The sequence below is a fragment of the Vulpes vulpes genome, chromosome 4 (assembly GCF_048418805.1).
Source record: "Vulpes vulpes isolate BD-2025 chromosome 4, VulVul3, whole genome shotgun sequence".
Taxonomy (NCBI): domain Eukaryota; kingdom Metazoa; phylum Chordata; class Mammalia; order Carnivora; family Canidae; genus Vulpes; species Vulpes vulpes.
In genome coordinates, this window is record NC_132783.1 from 96,445,656 (window position 1) to 96,467,686 (window position 22,031).

At 42.5% G+C, this 22,031-nt stretch overlaps 1 long non-coding RNA gene across 2 annotated transcripts in view; it reads left to right on the top strand.

The window, feature by feature from the left end:
• Positions 1-22,031, top strand: part of LOC140598641 (uncharacterized) — a 44,765-nt gene that overhangs the window by 18,561 nt on the left and 4,173 nt on the right. The window contains exon 3 of one of the 2 annotated variants that reach the window (XR_012001170.1): positions 11,819-11,916. The exons of the other annotated variant lie outside the window; for it this stretch is intronic. This is a non-coding gene — a long non-coding RNA (uncharacterized lncRNA). Of the gene's footprint in view, positions 1-11,818; positions 11,917-22,031 lie in introns of those variants that run through there. 2 annotated transcript variants of the gene reach the window in all.

Genomic DNA, 22,031 nt, shown 5'->3' on the forward strand with positions numbered 1-22,031 from the left:
AAGGTAGGCCTATAAATACCCATGGGGGCGCAGGCCCTGCCTTTCCTGTATTGTGCTTCTTAGTAAAACCTGTTTTTCTCTGCCTATTCTGGCCTTCCAGGGACATTAGTAAATGCAGAAGAGCACGTGTTTAGAACATTACAGTTTCCAAACTTCGTTTTTGCTCCAGAATGCCCTTGGCTCCTCATGCCACCCCTTGGAGGTAAGGGATTTCCTCACTTTGTTGAGAGAGGGTGAGGTGACTTGCTCATGGGACACAGCAAACAGGTGGTGAAGTGAACCTCTGACTTTCAATCACACACTTTCCTACTCAAATTTCCATCTCTTGGCATGACATGGACTTTGTAACTTGCTTAAGTGTGTGTCCAAGTTGAAAGGTAAGAATGTGAAAAGGGAGAGAAAAAGAAAATGTTAATTTCAAAGGATTCATTAAAGAGTGTAAGAAGGAGAATGCAGGTTGAAAGGCTGAAAACTTAAATAAATAAAAGTTTAAAAAAAAATTTAAAAAAAAGGGATCCCTGGGTGGCGCAGTGGTTTGGCACTTGCCTTTGGCCCAGGGCGCGATCCTGGAGACCCAGGATCGAATCCCACATCAGGCTCCCGGTGCATGGAGCCTGTTTCTCCCTCTGCCTATGTCTCTGCCTCTCTCTCTGTCTCTCTGTGACTATCATAAATAAATAAAAATTAAAAAAAAAATTTAAAGAAAGGCTGAAAACTACTTCCAACTTACTCTTTTAGGTGGAAAAATACCATGTGCTTTATATGTTGCATCAAGAACAGACATTAGATAATGGTATGGGTCAAGAAAGAAATTAAAAAATATTTAGTAAGAAATCATGGGATGTTTCTATTTGCCCTTTTTTTTTTTTTTTAAGATTTTATTTACTGGGACGCCTGGGTGGCTCAGCAGTTGAATGCCTGCCTTTGGCTCAAGGTCTGATCCTGGATTCCCAGGTTCGAGTCCCACATCAGGCTCCTTGCATGCAGCCTGCTTCTCTGTCTGCCTGTGTCTCTGCCTCTCTCTCTCTCTCTCTCATGAATAAATAAATAAAAAATGATTTTATTTATTTATTCATGAGAGACACAGAGAGAGAGAGAGGAAGAGGGAGAAGCACGCCCCATGCAGGGAGCCCGACGTGGGACTCGATCCCGGCTCTCCAGGATCAAGCCCTGAGCCGAAGGTGGCGCTAAACCGCTGAGCCACCCAGGCTGCCCCTCTATTTGCCTTTTAAGATAGAAAGTGGAAACTTTGAAGAGGGTGCAAAATGCATCAACAGATTTGACCATGCTTGAGGAAAAAAGCTGAGATTGAAAAAAGTTTCAACACACTTTTGAATAGAACACAGTTATCAGGCAATTCTAAATTCCAGCACATTGCTTCCAAAATTCATTCAATGGGCACAATAGCTTTGCAAAGTGCGGAGCCTTCTCTTCATTTTTCTCTGAGTTGAGCTTAGAGAGGTGAAGTGATTTGTTTGAGGGCACAAATACATAGCAGGACCAGATGTTCGAGATGTTCTTCTCCTAGATGTTTGGGTCAGAAGTGTTGGGGGCCACATAGGATAGATCCTGCCCCTAACTCTGGGTTCACAGTGTAGATATGGTGGTTTGCCTGGGATGTGAACCAGATGGGATGCAGAAGAAGTGGCTCAGAGGATGCCAGAATCAGGCAAAGGAACGGGGTCAGAACTAGAGCTTTGGCAGCACCCCAGGCTCCCCTGCATTATGTGCTTCACTTTAGCAACATCCCATTGGAAAGAGTTCGGTTGTATTAAAACAGGATTGATAATCTGATGAGTGTATGCAGTGCACATGTGCCCATGAATGGACACATGTGAATCCGAGCATGCACGCGCACACACATACACACATGCACTCACGCACAGGCAGCGATGGACGTTCGTAATCAAACTGCTTAATACATTCTTTATTTTTATTTACATAGGGTAGTTTCAATTCTCATTAGTTAATATTTTTTTAGGGGGGGAATAGCCAAACACAGGGTAGTGATATTTAAATTTTCAACACTCTTTAAAGAAAATGAGAACTCCTATGGATAAAATGCTCAATAGAAAATACACAGGTGGTACTTTGGTAGCTCAAATTTATCTTACAATTTCAAATGATAACAATTGCTTATGCTAAAGTCAGTCAATAGGACAGCAAGGCAGTGTCAGTGAATTCACAACTTGAAATTTGGACTTGTGAATGGCTATCATGTAGTAACCTGAGCATTGCATCTAGTGCCATATTTTGTTCTATAGTTTAGTTGTTCAATGTGAAGAGAGTTTTAATTCGTACAGAGAGGTAGCTACAAACGGTAGACTTAAAAAAATTTTTTTATCTATGATGTTTTTCCTTTTTCTAGAAATGTGACATACATATTTTCATCAGTAATGTTCTATGGAACATTGTACTAAAGCAAAGCCAGACGGATGGCCAGAAAGCTGTACTGCCTCCTACTCGTGCAGACTAGTGCAACATCAATTTGACAGAGGAGGTTTTGAAAAGAAAGAAGGATTAAGCTCATCTTTGTTTTTGTTTTTAAAGATTTTATTCTTTTATTCATGAGAGAAAAAGAGAGAGGCAGAGACATAGGCAGAGGGAGAAGCAAGCTCCATGCAGGGAGCCCAGTGTGGGACCTGATCCCAGGACTCCAGAATCACTACCTGAGAGCCAAAGACAGATGCTCAACCACTGAGCCACCCAGGTCTCCCATGTTTTGTTTGTTTTTTAAAAGATTTATTTATTTATTTATTTATCTATTTATTTATTTATTTATTTCAGAAGCAGGGGAAGGGCAGAGAAAGAGGGAGAGGGAGAGAATCTTGAGCAGACTCCCCACGGAGCGCGGAGCCTGATGCAGTGCATGATCCCACAACCCTGAGATCATGACCTGAGCAGATATCAAGAGTCAGACGCTTGACTTCCTGAGCCATCCAGGCCCCCACTCATCTTTGCTTTTTAAACCAAACACACCCATCCTCTCTGCATAACAAACTCAGTTATGCAGAGAGGATTTCAAGCAAAGCTGCCCAAACACATCTAACAGGTGATAGGTCGGAGGACGTTTTAGTCTGCTTCCAGCGCACCATGCCCATTCGCTGCTGCCGGTAAAAGAGGGAAGCCAGTGCAGAAAAGAGTTTTGATTTCATAGCACTAACAACCAAAAAGCACACAGTAGATAATACTTGGATCTTTAGAGGAGTAATCAAAGAAATTCCAAAGTTAGATCTGCTAGGTTAACCTGAATATTCATCAGTAAAAAGTATTGTTTTGAAAAGCAATGCTTTAGAGAGGCTTCTAGGTATAGGAGGCTACCTGGAGATGGGTAGGAGACGCAGGAAGAGGGTTGCAGACACAGTGTTAGGCTGGATTTTATCAGTAGAGGGCATCTCTCTCAGTTGGTTCCCTGCAGCCAAGACTAGCAGAATAATTGGGGCTTCAGAATCTCACAAGGGCGGTGGGGGATGGGCAGCTGGTCTGAGTCACCCCAGAGAATCACTCCCACGCCATCCTCACCCAGCTGGACCACTCAGTCCAAAGTACTGCAACTCTGACCCAAGTGCAAGCGCTGGGGGCGTGGAGAAAATGTGAGTCATGCCTGCTGTGGTCTTTGGGACAAAGTGGGTTCGTGATGATGGGTTATTCCATATTTCTGACACATGGACATGTGTGCTGTTGGAGGGGACCCACGGGGAGAATGCTCAACATCAGCTTTCTCTAGAAGTCTGACTCAGAAGCAGCCGAGAGTGGGTTCTACCCTGGGGGAGAGTATTGAATACAAGGTGTTTTGGGGGCAGGTCATTTTCTGTTTGACTCAATAGTTAACTTTAATGAAGAGCTGCAGGCAGAGTCAGCTTTTACACCATGGATTCTCCTGTCAACAGTAACTGAAACCTCTTACAGCCCTAGTGGGTGAGGGAGGTCTGCCAGGGTACCACTGTCTGCAAGAGGAAGCTGGGGCAACAGATTTTTCTGTGAAGTGGGCATGAGAGATGATTTGCAGAGCAAAGTCACCACCAAGCCACTGCAGATGTCTTGTCCCTGGCCTACTTCTGTTCTGTAGTCTAGAAGAATGCATTTAAAAGCCTGAAACTCAGTAAATGTGAGCAGCGTGTCAAGTATGTCCCCAACCCTGTCATCTTCACGGTTCTATGGGTTGCTGGGAAGGCCACCATGTTTGGGGCAACTGCACCAGCAGCTCTTCTTCAATCTGCTTTTCTACCAAAGAAATACATTTGTTAAAAGTAGACAGCAGGTGGGTTGATTCCCTTCTGTGTGCTCAATGTTCTGGTAGTACTCATCCATGAAATTCCTCGATGACATCTGGAACTTGTCATCCATAAGGATGTTGTCTGAACATGCAACCCCAGCTTCACATTCTGCTTCAGAGGTGACAGAGATGGGCAGCGTGGATCCCTGGGCCTTTTACTGCACCTGCAGCCCAGATGTAGCCTTCCCTGTGCCTGCGGAACCTAACCTGCCTGAAGGGCACAGGGTTGGGCTGTAGGGGGTGTCCCTCGCTCAGGGCTGCAGTGGCCTTTGTGGGGCCCAGCTGGTTTGTGCTGGCCTGGGAGGCTCCAGCCCCAGGCTCCTGAGGCCCCCCGCCCAGCTGACTCCACCACTGTAGCACCCACCTGCACAGGTTTGCTTTTAACAGTTCACTGAGTCATCTCAGGATATTTGTCAGGTTAAGCCAATCAAGCATCTTGAAAGAATAGTACTATGCGATTTCTGTTTCAACGTCAAATCATGGGCAGCATATTGGCATTTCTGAACTGCAAGTGTGCAATGTGAAGGAAGTCAATGCATAGATACTTGGGTTAACTTAGAATCCCCATTGTTTGGTATTTTATAGAATGATTTCATTGTTAAAATAATGACCATCCTATGAATGTCAAAGCTGCCTAACTTCTTGTGTTTGGGACCACAGCTTTGAGTTTCAGCTTCATTGCAGACACTTTATATGCAGTGGGAGGCCTGGCAACCCCGTGACCTGTCCAAAAGAACTTACAATGGAGGGGAGGGCCCCAGACTTGCTGCAAACCCCACAATCGCCCTAGAAGGGCATGGATGCACTGTGTCATGTGAACATTTATCTGGGGTTGCACATCTTGCTTGGCAGCTTGATGGCAGATGATGACACCTTGATGAGACACCTTCACAACATTTGCCCTGAGCAGGTCTATTCAGCATTTACCCAAGGATGCACATATTTTGCCCTCATATATTCACTTGAACAATTTTATGTGAGTGCAAATATGTCCAAACCAAGCCTGATTTTTTTTAAAAGAGGAGCACTTTTAGTCATTCTAATCATTCTAATTGGTGAACCCATTTTCCAGACGTTCGCTGGTAAATACAAAGGTGGCAGAAGAATCCCCCCAGGGGTCTGCATCGACATGAGTCAATGTGCAAGCGCATGGCGAAGCACTAGGAGGTGTCTAGGCGCTATGGTTTGGCATATGGCACAATGGAGTCTGTGCTTGTCTATGCCATGGCTCTGAAAATAAAAAAATGTACAATTAAGATAGGGGTCAGACTTCTGCCCCACCTCAAACACCTCCATCATTTGGAAACCACTGGCCTAGAGGAAAAAGGACTCTGGAACTGAACCTGATTGTGGCTGTGAGCTGTCTGAACATGATTCCACTTCTTTAAACCTCAGTTTTCTCATGTTGAAGTGGAGACGGCTATTCCCTGGGGTTTATGCAGCGATTCAATGAACGCAATGTACAATGTACGTCAGACAGGTTCCATCAAAATCTTGCATAGGGAGGGCACCCAGCAAATGCTAACCCATCTCTCCCTGACTTTTTAAAATTCCCATTTCATAGAATAGAGGTATTGCTAAGGATGTGAGAACTGCAGCAGAAAAAAACTCATGCCACATTTGTTCTCAGCCTCTTGAGGTCTCCTGGGATCAAGCAAAAGCTGTGCTCAAGCGTGGTGGTTGTCAGCCCTGGCTGCACACAAGTCTCATGGGGAGTTCTGGAAGAAATGCTGATGCCTGGACCCCACCCTCCGAGATTCTGATCTAAATAGTTTGGAATACTCAGTGCTGGCATTTAAAAAAGTTCTCCAGGTAATTTTGATGTGCAGTCAGGGTTGAGAACTACTGCTCTGGACAGAGGGCTATCCATCCTTCGCCTTCTACCGTGGTTCCTGGCACAACACTCCGGGCTCATCTTTGATCCTCCCTGGTCCTCTGTAGGTGTGTAATCTGGTCTCCAAGTTACTCCCATGGCCTATTCCCCTGGCAATGTGCCACTGCCACCATATGTCACACCATGTGCCTCTTCTTCTCCATCCTGTTGCTGTTTCTAAGCTCCTCCCTGAGCTTCTAAAGCAAGATGCTTGGCACATTGGCCGAATGCCTTGAGAAAATTTCCAAGTGCCTTCTTTAGGCTAAAGCCAAATCTGGCATCCCACAGTGTGGTGGCAACACGCTTAACAACACTTCTGCTTACTCTGTGGGAGAAGTGACATCATTTAGAATGGAAGAGAAGAGGCTCTGGGCTTGACACAGCCTGAGGGTCCTTAACATAGCAAAAGATGGCAGGCAAGTCATTTCTGGCCAGAGGCTGCACCCGCCCCCCCATCCCCCACTCATTCATGAAATGTCTTCTGAGCTGAGCTCAAAGGAGAGGGCATTTACCTGTGCCTCCAGGAGACAGAAGAGCCTTCATGGAAGAAATGACACTTGATCTGGGTTTGGAAGAGGTTTTGGAGGTTGGTTGGATGTTGGAGGACATGTGATTAAAGACCAAGAGTGATGAACATGAGCAGAAGCGTGGAGCCAAACCGTCCCATGGTATGTACAGAAATCCTGTCATGTGGAAAAGTGGCTGGGAGGCCAGAAGCGCATGCATCAGCATGGTCAGTCCATGTCGCAGTAACAAATAGCCTTCAAATCTCGGTGGCCAATCACACCCATGTCTATTTCTTACCTGTGCTAAAGATCCACCATGGGGAAGGTCTTATCTATGTTGTTCTGAAGGTGACGGACCCTCTACCACCTGGATCATCATCATTCCTGGCAAGGGAACTGGAAAGTGATGACTGGACTGAATTTTATAGGTTTCTGTGGCATTTCCATTCACATTTTGTTGGTCAAAGCCAGCCACATGGCCGTGAATAACTTGAAGACAGTGGGAAAGTAGCATAGGCCCAAAAGGGGAGGAACTAGAAACATTGGTAAATTGCTTTAATGGCCTCGACAGGGAGGAAGGACCTCAAATATCTCACTAGGGCACTTGGATTTCATCTTGAATAAGGGAACCAGCCAAGGTTCGTAAGTGGGAGAGGCATAGTTAGAACTGTGGTTACCTAGAACTGGGCTGGAGAAGAACATTTATCCCTTTGCTCTGTACAGCCTTTTTCTCTCTTTCTGCTTTTTTAGATCTGTCTTCCAGCATAGAAGTCACAATATTTATCTGCTCTCTGCTTTTTGGTAAGCTTAGCCAGAAAGACTCCCTCTCATCATTTACCCTGCAGTTTTTGTTTTTGTTTTGTTTTGTTTTGTTTTACCCTGCAGTTTTGAGGATTCATGCAATTCATGGGATTATTGTCAACCTACTTGTCCCCAGGTCTAAGCTATGTCCTTCAGCCTCACTTTTATGAAAAGAAAAAAGCTGATGTGTTCATCATCATCTGACTTTAGAATCTATTTCTCAATTAATGGGCTCCTAACTTAGTAAGAGAAGAAAGGGGCTTCCTTAAAGCCCAAGATAAATTAGAAGGGGAGAGAGAGAGAGAAAAGAGAAAAGCAGACCAGTAAGAAGGTGGGAACAGAGGAATAGAACAGGAAAAAAAAAAAAAAGATCATAAAAAGATTAAAAAAAAAACACAATGTGGAGAAAAGGAAAAATCCCAAGAGAGAGATTTCTGACTGAGCGGAAAGTGGGAGATGGAAATGCCACAGAAACCTATAAAATTCAGTCCAGTCGTCACTTTCCAGTTCCCTTGCCAGGAGCCCAGGAACCAGGCTGCTCCAAGCTTCAATCCCAAAAGGGTAAGAGGTAACATCCTGGGCAAGTTACTTTACCTTCCTCTGCTTCATTGACCAACTCTAAAATGGGCGCAAGATTAAAAGAAACCAGATTATAGGGGCACCTGGATGGCTCAGTGGTTGAGCATCTGCCTTCTTGTCAGGTCATGATCCTGGGGTCCCGGGATCGAGTCCTACATTGGGCTCCCCACGGGGAGCCTGCTTCTCCCTCTGCCTGTGTCTCTGCCTCTTTCTGTGTCTTTCATAGATAAATACAATTTAAAAAAAAAAAAGAATCTGATTATAGCCTTCTCTTGAGAAATAAGTGAGTAAATCCCGGGCACATGTTCAGCATAGTCTCTGACATATTAAGCCGTTGATAAACAGTTTTGACAATTATAGTTTTGCAAACTGAAGTTACAACTGATTTGAGTCCACAGTGTGTATGAAGATTTTTGGACTCCTTAAAATTAAAAGGCCATGTTCTGACTCTAACTTTTCTCCTTATCTTTTGCCTGTTGTCCTTAAAATCGAATTCCTGTTGATGAAGAGATTTGGTGACTTAGTCCAGATGAATAGAGCTAATACATTTCCTCATATCTTTCTGCCCTCTGTTCCTTCCGCAGTTTGAATTCTATTTGTTCTTGGAACTTTAATAAGCTTTTTCCTATTTTCTTTCTCACTAGACTGATTTTCATTATAAATTCTAGTTCCTTCCACCTTCTCAGGCTGGCCCGAGTCACAGTCTTTCCATGGGTCTGTAATTAATTATGATGACATCTGCTAATGGTGGTGGCTTGGGGGGTAAAGTCTGATGGCCTGCAAGACTACTTCATGCCCTACACTGGAATGTAGTATGAATTGTCTAATATTCTCTTAATGCAGGTGGGAACAGATTTATTTTCACATCAGAGCTTTCATTTTTAAAATTATATGGAAATTTACCTATGTGGAGGGAATATTTTGGTTTTATTTTATTGTTCAGAGATGCCCTATAGGTTCTGTAGATAGGAACCTGAGACTTTGGCTAATAGCCAGCATTCTAGTTGTGGGGCTGGAAATAATTTTTTGGGATATCTTAAGTTGAGGTTCTTAGAGGAAGGCTCGAAGATGGACGTTTGTGTGCAGGAGGTATACTGGATAATGCTCTTGGGAGCAAATCTGTAATGAAGCAAGGGAGGCTGGATCAGGTGGAGAGGGAAGATGGGGTACAATGCAGTTCAATAGTGGCTTCAGGAAATCCCATGAAGAGCTTGGGAACTGGGATAGCCCTGCAAAGATGTCCTCAACTGAGGCAAAGGGTCCTTGGATCTCCCCATCAATCAGCAGTTATGGCCAGCATTAAGGAAGAAGATAAGATATCAGGTGAAGTGGCTCTTTTCAGCTAAGAACAATTCCTGGAGAGGGACACATCTCTGAGCCCTCCGTATCCATCATTTCCAGGTGGAGGACAATGGGTGCCATGGTCCTGAGGGGAGGAACAACCTAGTACACACTATGTAGGACATTTCCTAATCATTATAACAGCATCGGAACTCCTGGAAAATGGCTGAGTTCTTTTTCTCTCTGTGTTAGTTTCTTAGGGATCCTAAAACAATATACCACAAACTTGGCAGCTCAACACAACAAATTTATTGTCTCATAGTTCTGGAGACAAGAAGTTCAAAATCAAGATATTGATAATGCCACGCTCTCTCTAAAGGCTCTAGGAGATGATTTTTCCTTTCTTCTCTCCTAGCTTCTGATGGTTGCTGGAAATCCTTGGTGTTCCTTGGCTTGTAGATGCTTCACTCCAATCTCTGCCAGTGCCATCACATGGCACTTTCCCTGTGTGTCTCTGTGTCTAAATTTCCTTCTTTGTGCTAGGACACCAGTCACTGGATTAGACTGCACCCTGATTTAGTATGACTTAATTTTAATTGATTACTTTTGCAAAGACTCAATTTCCAAATAAGGTCATATTCTAAGGTTCCTGAGGTTAGAACTTCAATATATTTTTTTGGGGGGGGAGGGGGTCCACAGCCCATAGCAGCATATATTTGAGTAGATATATAAATCCATCTACTGATTCATCATCCAGACCATATCATGCCATCTTGCTCATAGAGGTGTCATTAAAGGTACCTCCACTTCCACCATCCTTGATCAGATCTAACCTTCTCTCTCCTGGATTGTTGTGATAGTCTCTCTGCCATTTTCCCTCCAGTCCCTTTGTCTCCATCTACCTCCTCATTACCCCCGAGAGACCCAGTTTTGATCATGTAACTATGCTGCTCAGAACACATCAGTGGTTTTCAGTTACCTATAACAAAAAGTCCATGAACTTTGGTTTGATATTCAAGGTCCTGTGTTACCTGATCTTGTTGACCTGCACAGCCTCATCCCTGTTTCATGTTTGTTTTGAACTTTACACTGAAAAAAAAGCAACTTGTTTCTGTGTGCTTAGCATGTCATAGTCACTCAACAAATGGCAGTTCTCTTTCTTCCTACACTTTACAATAAGATGTTTCTCCTCTAATGATCTAATGGAATGGCTACTTCACCTGGTGATGTAGGTACTTTCATAGGTAATGGATGTAGTTGATGAGGATACTGAAAGTCGGAGAGAAGAAAAAAATTACCCAGCTGATGGTGAAGCCAGGAGTCACGCCCAGATTTGTGACTTCCAGTATGGGGGCCTTTCTGGTGTCTTTGCAGTTCACACTGAAAAATTCAGTTCATATTGAAAAAATTCCACCTTCCATACATTTAAAATTTATGTTGCTGGTTGCTCATACCAACTTTTGTGCAGGCTGCAAAGATTGAATGAGGGGACAGGTCTCTCCTATGTTACACCCGGAACAGAAATAATTGTGGAGGAAGAAATTGGTTTTCACAAGTTGGGATACAGAATACATTTAAAATAAAAATGCATCCGAACTTGAGGAGACTACGTTGCTCTCAAAACTTCTCCTTTATTAAAAGGTAAATGCATGCCAGTAATTGTCCTCTCATTATGTATCAGGAAGACACTGTTGACCTCAAGTTTGAATAAAAGCATCAGTTTATATCTGTGTTTCTTTAAGATACAGCTGTGTGAGTCAGAGGTGCTATGCCAGGTGTTACAGAGGTTTCCATGGCAACTTCATCTTTATTTTCCTTCCTGAATAGCGATGTTAAATGGTGACTTTGAGTCAACACTCATTTGAGATTCTCCATTTTAAAAGTTCTGTTCCATTATAAGCTGCATTTATACATCTCCAAGTAAAGAGGAGAACTGAACAATTTCTTGAGGAATTGGGAAAATGCAGACCTTTCATCTGATTTGGACTATTTACCTAGCCCTATTATTACTACTATTATCAAAATGATCCTGGGCTTACTTTACTCTCAAGTTGGTTTTTGCTTCATAGAAGCAGCTGAGGACACTTTGGACCCTCACTCTCATAAAGGAGACATTTCTAGAAATTACTTCCATTAAAACCAGATCAGGATCATCAGGCAACTGAAGCAAGAGAGTATTGCAATACTTGGGCAGTCAAGAGAGAATATCTATAAAGTTGGAGTGAGGGTAGCAGTGAGTGTAGTCATGTTTCACATTTCACAGACCACAGGAAGGGTTTGAAATGGACTAAATATAACTGCTCTGCTCTGTCTTGGGTGGTACTGAATTTGCACATTTTTTCTGAGAATACCAGATAAGAAAAACTTGGCAATGGACTTTTCGTTGACAAAGACCTTCCACAAAGAATCTTTTTGTAGACAACTGCATGCTATTCTTCTTGGTCAACGTTTTCTTCTAAGACTGGCCCTTAAGTTTCTCAATGTCTTGTAAATGAATTGCAGTGATTGGACTCCAGCTGAGACAAGGGCAGTGGGCAGGGATATGGATGAGGAACCAGGAGACCTGATTCTTGTTACACTCTGCTACTCATTAGCTGTGTGGCTTGGTAAGTCACTCGATTTTCTTTATAGAATTGAATTAATAATATTTCTAGACTCTGACCTTTTAAAGTAGCATTAAGAGATTTCCATTTAAGGTTATCATATTTGCAATTGTTTATCTCATACATAGACAAAAATCATCAGAGGTATTCATTCATTCACTCATTCACCAAGAGCAGTGGAACAGTGGTTAATGCTTGCAGTCAAGACTGGAGGATCTGGGCTCAATTTTACCTCTTTAAGTCTGTTTCTTCATTTTTAAACTGGGGCCAAAAATAGTAACTTCTAGAGGGAGATGGAGATTAAATAAGATAATGCACATAAAACATGCAGCAGAGTGTTTGGCTCATCATAGGCACCCAATAAATCTTTACTGAATACATAAACAGGAATGTTTATGGAGCAGCTACTTCATTCAAGGCTCTTTCAGAGCTACTGAGGCTAGAGACAACTGAGACATGACCCAGGCCTTGGTGAGTGAAGCAAATACAACCATAATAGGCCTAGTCACTGTCACAACCTGTAGCATTCATCACATTTAGGTTATTTGGAAATGTAATTAACATCAACAGTGTGGCCATGAACCTCTTTGAGTTCATTTAAGATTATAGGTCCTCAAGATTCCTGGAAGCGGAATTGGTGGGCCAAAGGGTGTGAGTTACACTGCACCAGAGGCAAGCCTGGGAGTCATGACAATTCTGAAAGGGGCAAGTAGCACTTGACCCGAGCAGGCAAAAATGGGCAGTGAATGAAGGTTTCTGTTTGAATGTGAAAGGGTGAGGTGACAAAACCAAGAACAATGGGAGATACACACTATTGTTACTACCACTTTACAGATGAGGAGACAGAAGATGCCCAGCAGTCTGTGCCACGTCCCACAGTGAACATGGGGTGGAGCTAGGGGCCTGACTGGGCATATTCAGTTCTGCTCACTGTGTGGCGCGAGGACTCGGCTCACGGGGAAAGGAAGAAGTGGGGGAGAGAATTCCAAGCACAAGGAACAGCATGTGCAAAGATAAAAGTCTCAAAAACCAGTTCAAGAGATGTAAAAGACATTTATTTTGTGAGTAGTAAGAATTGCCCCCACCAAAATCCCTCTGGAGAACTTCTGACTGTCTCCAAAATACTAAAAAATCGGTTCTGAAAGTCCTAGCAAAACTCCTCTTAGTTCCTTTGTTGTTCAGATAAATTGAGACAGGTACTTTGAAAAATGTGAGATTCTACAAAAGTATGAATATTTATTACTATTGAGGACAAACTGGAAGGGATTCAATTTATACTCAATTTAATTAATTTACTTTGACTTGCCCATATGGTTCTCACACTAGCTGCTAGCATGCTTCTGGCTGGTGAATAATTATTTTGTAGATGGGGTATCTGCTGCCTGCCAGGCCAATGGCTCAGTGTTTATGAACAGTGATTCCTGTCCTTTTATCTACGTTCCAAGGTAGATGTTTGCAACCCCATTCCACAGATAAATAAATTGAGCTCAGACATGTTGGGAGGTTTTCCTCATGGCTGCCATGCAAGGCGTGGGGGAGCTGCAGTGGGAGCCCATCTCAGCCTGCCCTTGGAATCGATGGTGTGGTAGTGTAGGGGACGAAGGCAATAGTCTAGATTGCCAGAGTAGGCCAGAGAAGGGATGAGGGTGGTCTCTAACCTCTCCTGAGAGCTTAGAGCTGCCTCTCTGACTCTCACTTAACACCAGAAGACTAGAAATGGTTCCTTAACAGCTCTCCCAACCTTCCCGTTTTCTACAGGTCACTTCCCTGCACAGCATTTCCCATACATGGTCCAGGACTGCTGCACTCACATCTCTCACCTGCCTGCCAACCCCACAGATGGCCAGTGGTAGAGCCGAGATTTTGGTGCGAACATGCCTAATCCAATGCCACTTGCCTGCCTCCAGCCCTTTGATCATGCTGTTCCCTCCACTGAGACGACCTCCTCTCTCTACTGTCTGTTGAAACACTACAGGGCAGAAGTATCTAGCCCTTTCCTGAACCTTTTTCTTGTCCCTTTCTGGAGTCACTTCTCCCCTTGTTATTGTTGACTGTGGATGCTTAGTAAATTGTCCACCTGTTTATTTCTTGAAGTAACAAATGTGTTCAGTATACCCTTTGCCAAGCGCACAGAAGGCAGTGTGTGTTAGATAAATATAAAATGCCACATTCCATCTTTGTGGTTGAGCTCAGTTACTTCTTTCCTATTTGGGCCAAATTTGTCTCGTAAGGTGGAAATACTGAGACTTGCCACATACTTACAGAATGGAACCAGCCAGATTGGTCTTTTTGACAATAAGGCATGACTGGTGTTTGGTCTATTCCAAGCCCTGTGTTTCATACTGAGGACTCAGCCATGAGTAATACTTGTCTCTTCCCCTGAGGAGCTCAGGGTGAGAGGGTGGTGAGTGGGATAGACAGAAAGAACTAGAAAATCAATGATTACTGTCCACTGTGACTTTGAGTGCACTGTGACGGGCTACCTCATCCAACCTAGGGTGAAAGGTATCAGGGAAAGGTTCTCAGGGGAGGTGGCCTTTACCTGAATTGTGAAGGAGCAAAATGTATTAGAAAGATTCATGGGGGAGGGGTCCATGAATATCAGAAGCCTAGAAAACAGCATATGAAGAGGCTCTGAAGAGTAAATCGTCCTGGTGCATTTGTTGTACTGGTAGGTAAGTGTGGTCTTGGTTTCCCTAATAGTAAAGTAGAGGGTAGGTCAGATGATGTCCAAAGAGCCTTAAAAAACTCTGATGTGAGAGAGCATTTCTTTTAACTCTCCCCTCAATAATAACTACAATTTCAAATACAAAATGGATTATGGAAAGAAGTGAATATTTAGTCTTCATCCTTTACAAATATCCTTGCAAAGTTTTCACAGGGCTAGCTCCAGATACCTCTCTCAGGTTTTGAGCTTGAAAATCTTGCTTAAAGGACTAGTCAGTTTAGTGTCTTTTTTTTAAATTTTTATTTTTTAAAAAACATTTTATTTATTTATTCATTGAGACAGAGAGGGATACAGAGGCAGAGGCACAGGCAGAGGGAGAAGCAGGTTCCATGCAGGGAGCCCGACGCGGGACCCGATTCCGGTACTCCAGGATCACATCCTGGGCTGAAGGCAGGCACCAAACCACTGAGCCACCCAGGGATCCCCTGAATATAACTTTAAAAAATTACCTCACTCTTTTTTTTTAAAGATTTATTTATTTATTTATTTATTTATTTATTTATTTTAGACATAGAGAGAGAGAAGGGGGGCAGAGACACAGGAGGAGGGAGAAGCAGACTCCATGCAGGGAGCCCGATGTGGGACTCAATCCCAGGACCCCGGGATCACGACCTGAGCCAAAGGCAGACGCTCAACCCCTGAGCCATCCAGGTGCCCCAGTTTATTGTCTTTAGAGGACTGGTCCAGTTAAACATCCTGAGGAAAGTAAAATGCTTCTCATCAACATCAATGTTCTCATATTCTCTCTCATGTATTTAGATCACTTTTTCTAAAAATGAGATTATGCATTTTTTGCTGCAGGATCTCAGGGTAAGTAGAAGTGTTGAATGCTAATTCTTTCAAAATAACTCCAGAATCACACTTGCTTTAAGACAGAAACCATTTCCTACTCAACTACATATTATGAAAGATGTCCTTGGTTTCTGCCACTGGGGATGCCTGGTGAAGACTGTTTATTTCCAGGCAAATGTGGTGAGCAAGAGCATTGGGCAAGCATCTGCTCCTTGCCAGTTCCCTTCAACACCTTGTGCTTTTTTTTTTTTTTAAGATTTTAATTTTAAGTAATCTCTGTACCCAACATGGGGCTTGAGCTTACAACCCCGAGATCAAGAGTTGCACGCTCCACCGACAGAGCCAACCAGGTGCCCCAATACCTTGTGCTTTTAATCCTTACAATGGCCATCAGCTTGTGCACTCCCCCCTCCCCCCCCCCCCCCCCCCATCTCCTCTGCCCCTGGGGAGCTCAGCAGGGTTACTATGGAAATGATAGATTTGGGACTTGAACTCAAATCTGTGTGACACCGTGACCAGTGCTCTTTCTGCCACATCACCCTTGTAGTGGGCATTGTTTTGCCTGCCCACAACATCCCCTTCCCTCTTGATTTCCCTCTGAGGACTCATCTCTCTTTCATTCTCATTTTGATACAGCTGATTCTAAAACTCAGTCCTAGAGGTGGGCATGCATCCTGTGCCTGGTCAGTGTCTCCAGTTTTACTCGGCCACGGGAATTGGCTTGGGGATTGTCCCTGCCATCCGGGCTAGGCCACTGAGACACAATTCTGAGAGTTTGATGAAACCCCGTGAAAGAGAAATTCTTTCCCACTAGAATCGTTACTTGTGTAGATACTGGAGCCTTGCGATGCCAGACCACACAGAGGATTTGCCTAAAGATGGCACTAGCGCAGAGGGAAATGGAAGCAAGAGGTGGAGAGAGTTAAGTGCCGGCCTGTCTTGGTCTGCTTGGGACTTTGAAACTGAGAGTCTCCCATCACCGGAAGCCCTCAGTCCCCCAGCAGACTAAGACCGCTGGTCACCTTAGTGGAGAATGACATCAAGTTTTGGTATAATTTTTATGTCTTACCAGATTAAGCCATGTCTGACACCCGCATACACAGGGACTTTTCTGTTACACCTAAACCAATACATCTCCTTTTCTTTTCTTTTATTTAAGATTATTTATTTGTTTATTCATGAGAGACACACAGAAAGAGGCAGAGACACAGGCAGAGGGAGAAACAGGCTCCTTGCAGGGAGCCTGATGTGGGACTCGATCCCATTACCCTGGGATCACACCCTGAGCCAAAGGTAGACGCTCAACCACTGAGCCACCCAGGGGTCCCAATACGTCTCCTTTTCTGCTGAAGCAGACTGAGTTGGTTTCTGGTACCTGCAATTTAGAAGATCTTAATGAATACATGGCACCAAATTCAAGGTTGGGAATCTTCCCACAGAACCCTACAGGGTTTTGTCAGAAAACAAGGGAAGGCAAGACACAGAAGGTTGCAAGACAGGAGTTTGAGATTGTTGTTTTAATGCAAGTGCTGTAGGAACTCCAAGGCAAGAAATGTCAGGGAGGAGACCAGGTTTTAGTTGGATTTTGAATAAAGTTCAAGATTGGGGTTGCATCAAGCAAGAAGGGAGGAGGTGGAGAAAAAAAGAGCTCACTGAACATCAAAAAATGTTCAGTCAAAAATAATGCTTCTCCCTAAGCAGCAACATCAATACGCACTGTATAGATTAATCTTTCTTTGAGGTTCCTGATTCAGAAAGGATCTTGGAAGGTATTCAGTGGGGCTTGTGAGCAGTTTTTAATATTAACACACATTGATTTTAAATCGGAACTGGCTATTGGCAGTGGTGTGTGCCTCTGCTTTCGCATGGAATTCTACAAGCCCTTTCCTTTTAGTGGACAGCGCTGTAGCCTGCCCTGTGATGAACCACTGATGCTTGGTAGAAGCAGTTAATTGAATAGATAGGGTCTTTTAAAGATATCTGTGGGGATGGGATGGGTCTCAGAGGAGATCTTGGTGCTGAAAGGATGAAAGGGCATTGAATCCTTTCATCTAGTCTGACTGACCTTGTGAGATTTGGAATTAGATAGACTTGGACTCAAAATTCCACATTAATTATGTTATCAGGTTAATTAGTTGATTTTTCTGAGCTTAGTTTCTTCACTAGTCAAATAAATAAGGATGTGTACATCATATTTTCCCATGAGATTCTGTATGCAAGCACTGTGCCTGGTCATAGTGAGTTCATCCTGATACCCTCCCCCAGTTATCAGCTTACAAAACAAAAAAGTTGATTTTACAAGTCTCTTTAAGCCGATAGACTTTTCTTGTGTATCTTCAGGGATGGAGAGCTCATTATCTTACAAAGAGACTCAATCTGGGCCAGCTCAGATGGTTAGAAATTATCTTATTTTGAGCCAACATTTGTCTCCTTGTAACTTCTCACTGATCCAAGTTATGATCTCTGTGGTTATTTTAGTAAGTTTAATTCTTTATCCCTTATGGCAGCTCTTCAATATTTGACAACAGCTGTCATGTCAACACCTTCTGGATGAATGTGGTGAAGATCATGGATAGCAATGATAATGTAAAGAGCTCAGTACGGTGTCTGATGTATGGTAAGACCTCAGGATGGTAGCACATCAGACTTAGGGCTAGAAAATCCTGGGAGAAAATCCTAGCTCTACTACTTTCTAGATGTGAGACTCGGGGCAAGTTGCTTTCCATTTCAGTTTACTTCTCTACATAATGGGAATTTATTTATTTTTTATGTATTTATTTATTTTTTTAACTGAAGTCTCCTTTATTCTATATCATCCTACTAGGATTTTATTTTTATGCCAGAACTACAAAATGCTTAAGATATAGATTACTAAATAAAAAAAATATTTCAAAACAGAAAATACATCTAATAAATTAAAGCAAAAGCCAAAGACCTGGGGAGAATGGAGAGAGCAAGATAAGCCTTAACCAAAAACATCTAAATACCCAGGAAGCTAGTCTTGTGAGCCCTATTCTCTCAGCTTCTGGTGACCATATTTAATAATAAGCACATCAGCCAAAAAAGGCCAGGAAAAAGTTAAATGGCTTAAAAGATAAGCAAACGTAGACTTCTTTTTGTATGGCACAAAGTGCTAATTTCAATAGATCCATTAAAATAATATTTGAGAAATAATAAAAGTGATGGTCACTTGATCCAAATTAATGTTAGGCATAGAGTTTATAGCATTGTATTACTGCTAGTGTTTTATATATATATAAACGTTCAAATACATAAGTAGCTAGTTTCCTGAACTTAATAGAAAACCTATAATCTCAAATGCTTATCATCAGAAGCATATTAACAAATACAACTGTTTAAATGTTAACTAGGCACTGTGGTCCTAAAGTGGGTCACTTCCAAAAAGTCTAATAATTACAGCTTATCTTAGTAACTCTATAGTGTATTAGGGTAAACAGAACAGTTCTATACATGAGCCACACGTAAAGGCAGTAGTCATGAATATGCAGGGATCTCTGGACATCTATTTCCAAAGCTTCCACGATGTGTGCGGCAGAAAGACAATCTTTAGGATCTTCATTAGTACATACAGAGAAAAGTTCAATTACTTTCTGGTACGTTTTATCCAGTTCTTCCATATTAACAGGTGGCCTCGTCCCCAAAGCTGCATAGTATGCTTCATCATCAAAGTCGCTTTCATCAAAAGTTTTATCTTCATCATCATCATCATCTGGAAGATTAATGTGTGGAATAGACAAAGTCATCATTTCCCACAGAGTCAGGCCAAAAGCAAAAATGTCTGCCTTGTCAGTAATAATGCCATTCTCTTCCAAAGCTTCCTTGGGTTTCCAAGGCTTGGTGCCAATATAACAGGCCTCAGGATCAGTCACAGTCATATTTTCATCAAGTGGCAGAGAGACTACTACATGACAGATTTTAATTGTTTCAAAATCACCTTTAATTACAACATTTGAAGACTTTATGTCTCCATGAAGCAGTTTCTTTTCTTGGTGTACATACTTTAACCCTCTTGCCATGTTCAAAGCAACTTTTTTTTTTAAATTAATTTTTATTGGTGTTCAATTTACCAACATACAGAAAAACACCCAGTGCTCATCCCGTCAAGTGTCCACCTCAGTGCCCGTCACCCATTCCCCTCCAACACCCGCCCTCCTCCCCTTCCACCACCCCTAGTTCGTTTCCCCGAGTTAGGAGTCTTTATGTTCTGTCTCCCTTCCTGATATATCCCACACATTTCTTTTCCCTTCCTTTATATTCCCTTTCACTATTATTCATATTCCCCAAATGAATGTGAACATACACTGTTTGTCCTTCTCCGATTGACTTATTTCACTCAGCATAATACCCTCCAGTTCCATCCACGTTGAAGCAAATGGTGGGTATTTGTCGTTTCTAATTGCTGAGTAATATTCCATTGTATACATAAACCACATCTTCTTTATCCATTCATCTTTCGATGGACACCGAGGCTCCTTCCACAGTTTGGCTATTGTGGCCATTGCTGATAGAAACATCGGGGTGCAGGTGTCCCGACGTTTCATTGCATCTGAATCTTTGGGGCAAAGCAACTTTTAAAATTATGGCTGCTGGAAAAGGATCTTGGGTGTCTTTATTTCGTTCTTCTATTAAGTCATTTAGAGACTTTTCACCTCCATATTCCATAGCAAGACATAGACTACCATTACTGGCTTCAGTGAAGGCACGATAACCTACAATGTTTGGGTGATGGAGGTTTTTCAAAATCTTAGCTTCACCTATTAATCTCTTTTGATACATACTTTGATAATGATCATTACATTTAGGGTTAATCTTTTTCACAGCCCAAGGAGAATGAGACAAACCTCTTGGAGATCTTTTCATAAGGTACACATTTACCCCAGTACCAAAGCCAAGCTTCTGCATAAATGGAGAGGCAAGAATTATTTATACATGGAGTTGAACATAATGCAGATTTCTTTTTTTCCGATAATTTGCTTGGTGTCTTGAAATTATTGATTTCTTCCATTGTAATAAACACTCGGAGCCACGCCGGGGAAGAGAGGTCTCGGCCAAGCTGGTCTTGAAATCTCCATAATGGGAATTAAAAAACCTACTTTATAGGCTTGTTTTGAACTTGTTATTAGTGAAAGGTATTGTCACAATTAATATAAGCAATATCCCCATACGCACCTACATTTTCCATAGGATTCAGGAGAGGTAGAAATCTTCACACTTTCTATAGGACTCAAAATCAAAGGGAACAAGCCCCAAATGAGGATCACATGGGATATCCAACCCAGGGAAGAAATGATGGGAAGTCCCAGAGTTTCTGGGCTAGAAAAGGACCAGCCTACAAAGGAGCAGGAAGAGGAGCCCTCGAGAAAGGAAAAAACGAGGAGCACTCTTTTTTTCCTTGAAAAAGAGCAGCTTATCAGAGGATCCAATGTGATGGAGCTTTAAAAAAATTTTTTTATAACAAATTGTATGCAGTAAATAATGATCATGAAAAACCATAGGGATAATATAGACCTGTATGAGAAAGAAAATATAATCACCTTTTTAAGTACACCACTTGATGAGTTTTAACAAATATGTACACTTGTGTAACCACCACCATCAAGATGCAGAACATTTCTCTCATGCCCCAAAATATCCCTTGGGCCCCTTTGTACTACATCCCCATGCTTACCCAGGCCCCGGGCAACCACTGATTTGCTTCCTGTCACTATAGAAGAGATCTGCGTCCTTTAGAATGCCACAGAAGTAAAATTATCTAATAAATTTTTTAAAAGATTTTATTTATTTATTCATGAGAGAGAGGCAGAGACATAGGCAGAGGGAGAAGCAGGCTCCCTGCTGAGCAAGGAGCCTGATGCGGGACTTGATCCCAGGACCCCAGGATCATGACCTGAGCCCAAGACAGATGCTCAACCACTGAGCCACCCAGGTGCCTCCCCTATAACAAATATTTTTATATATTTGGCTTATTTTGCTCAGCACAATGATTTTGAAGTTTGACTCAAAAATACATACTGATATGGTACGAATCAGTAAGGTCTTTTTTTTTTTTTATTGAGGAGGACCATCTGATTGTATGAATAGACACAATTGTCACCCCTTATTAACAAATCTTCTATGAGCATTCATGTACAAATCATTGTGAGAAAATATCCAGGAGTGGAAGGGCTAGATCAAATGGCTTGTATATGGGTAACTTTCATTACAATTTTTTTTTTCAGGTTTTTATTTAACTTTCAGCTAGTTAACATACAGAGTAATGTTAGTTTCAGGCATAGAATTTAGTGATTCAGCAATTCCATACAACACCTGGTGTTCATTATAGCAAGTGCACTCCTTCATCCCCATCACCCTTTTCTCCTGTCCTCTATGCCCTTGGCTCTGGGAACTGTCAGTTTGTTCTCTATAGTTAAGAGTCTGTTTCTTGGTTTGCCTCTCTTCCCTGCCCCCCACCCCACCGTGTTTGTTTGTTTTCTTTCTTGAATTTACGGCTTTTAAAAACAATAAACTACCCAGCAAGTGTAATTAATTGTTGGCAATTACTTTCCAAAGTGACCACTTGCTAAGGTCAATA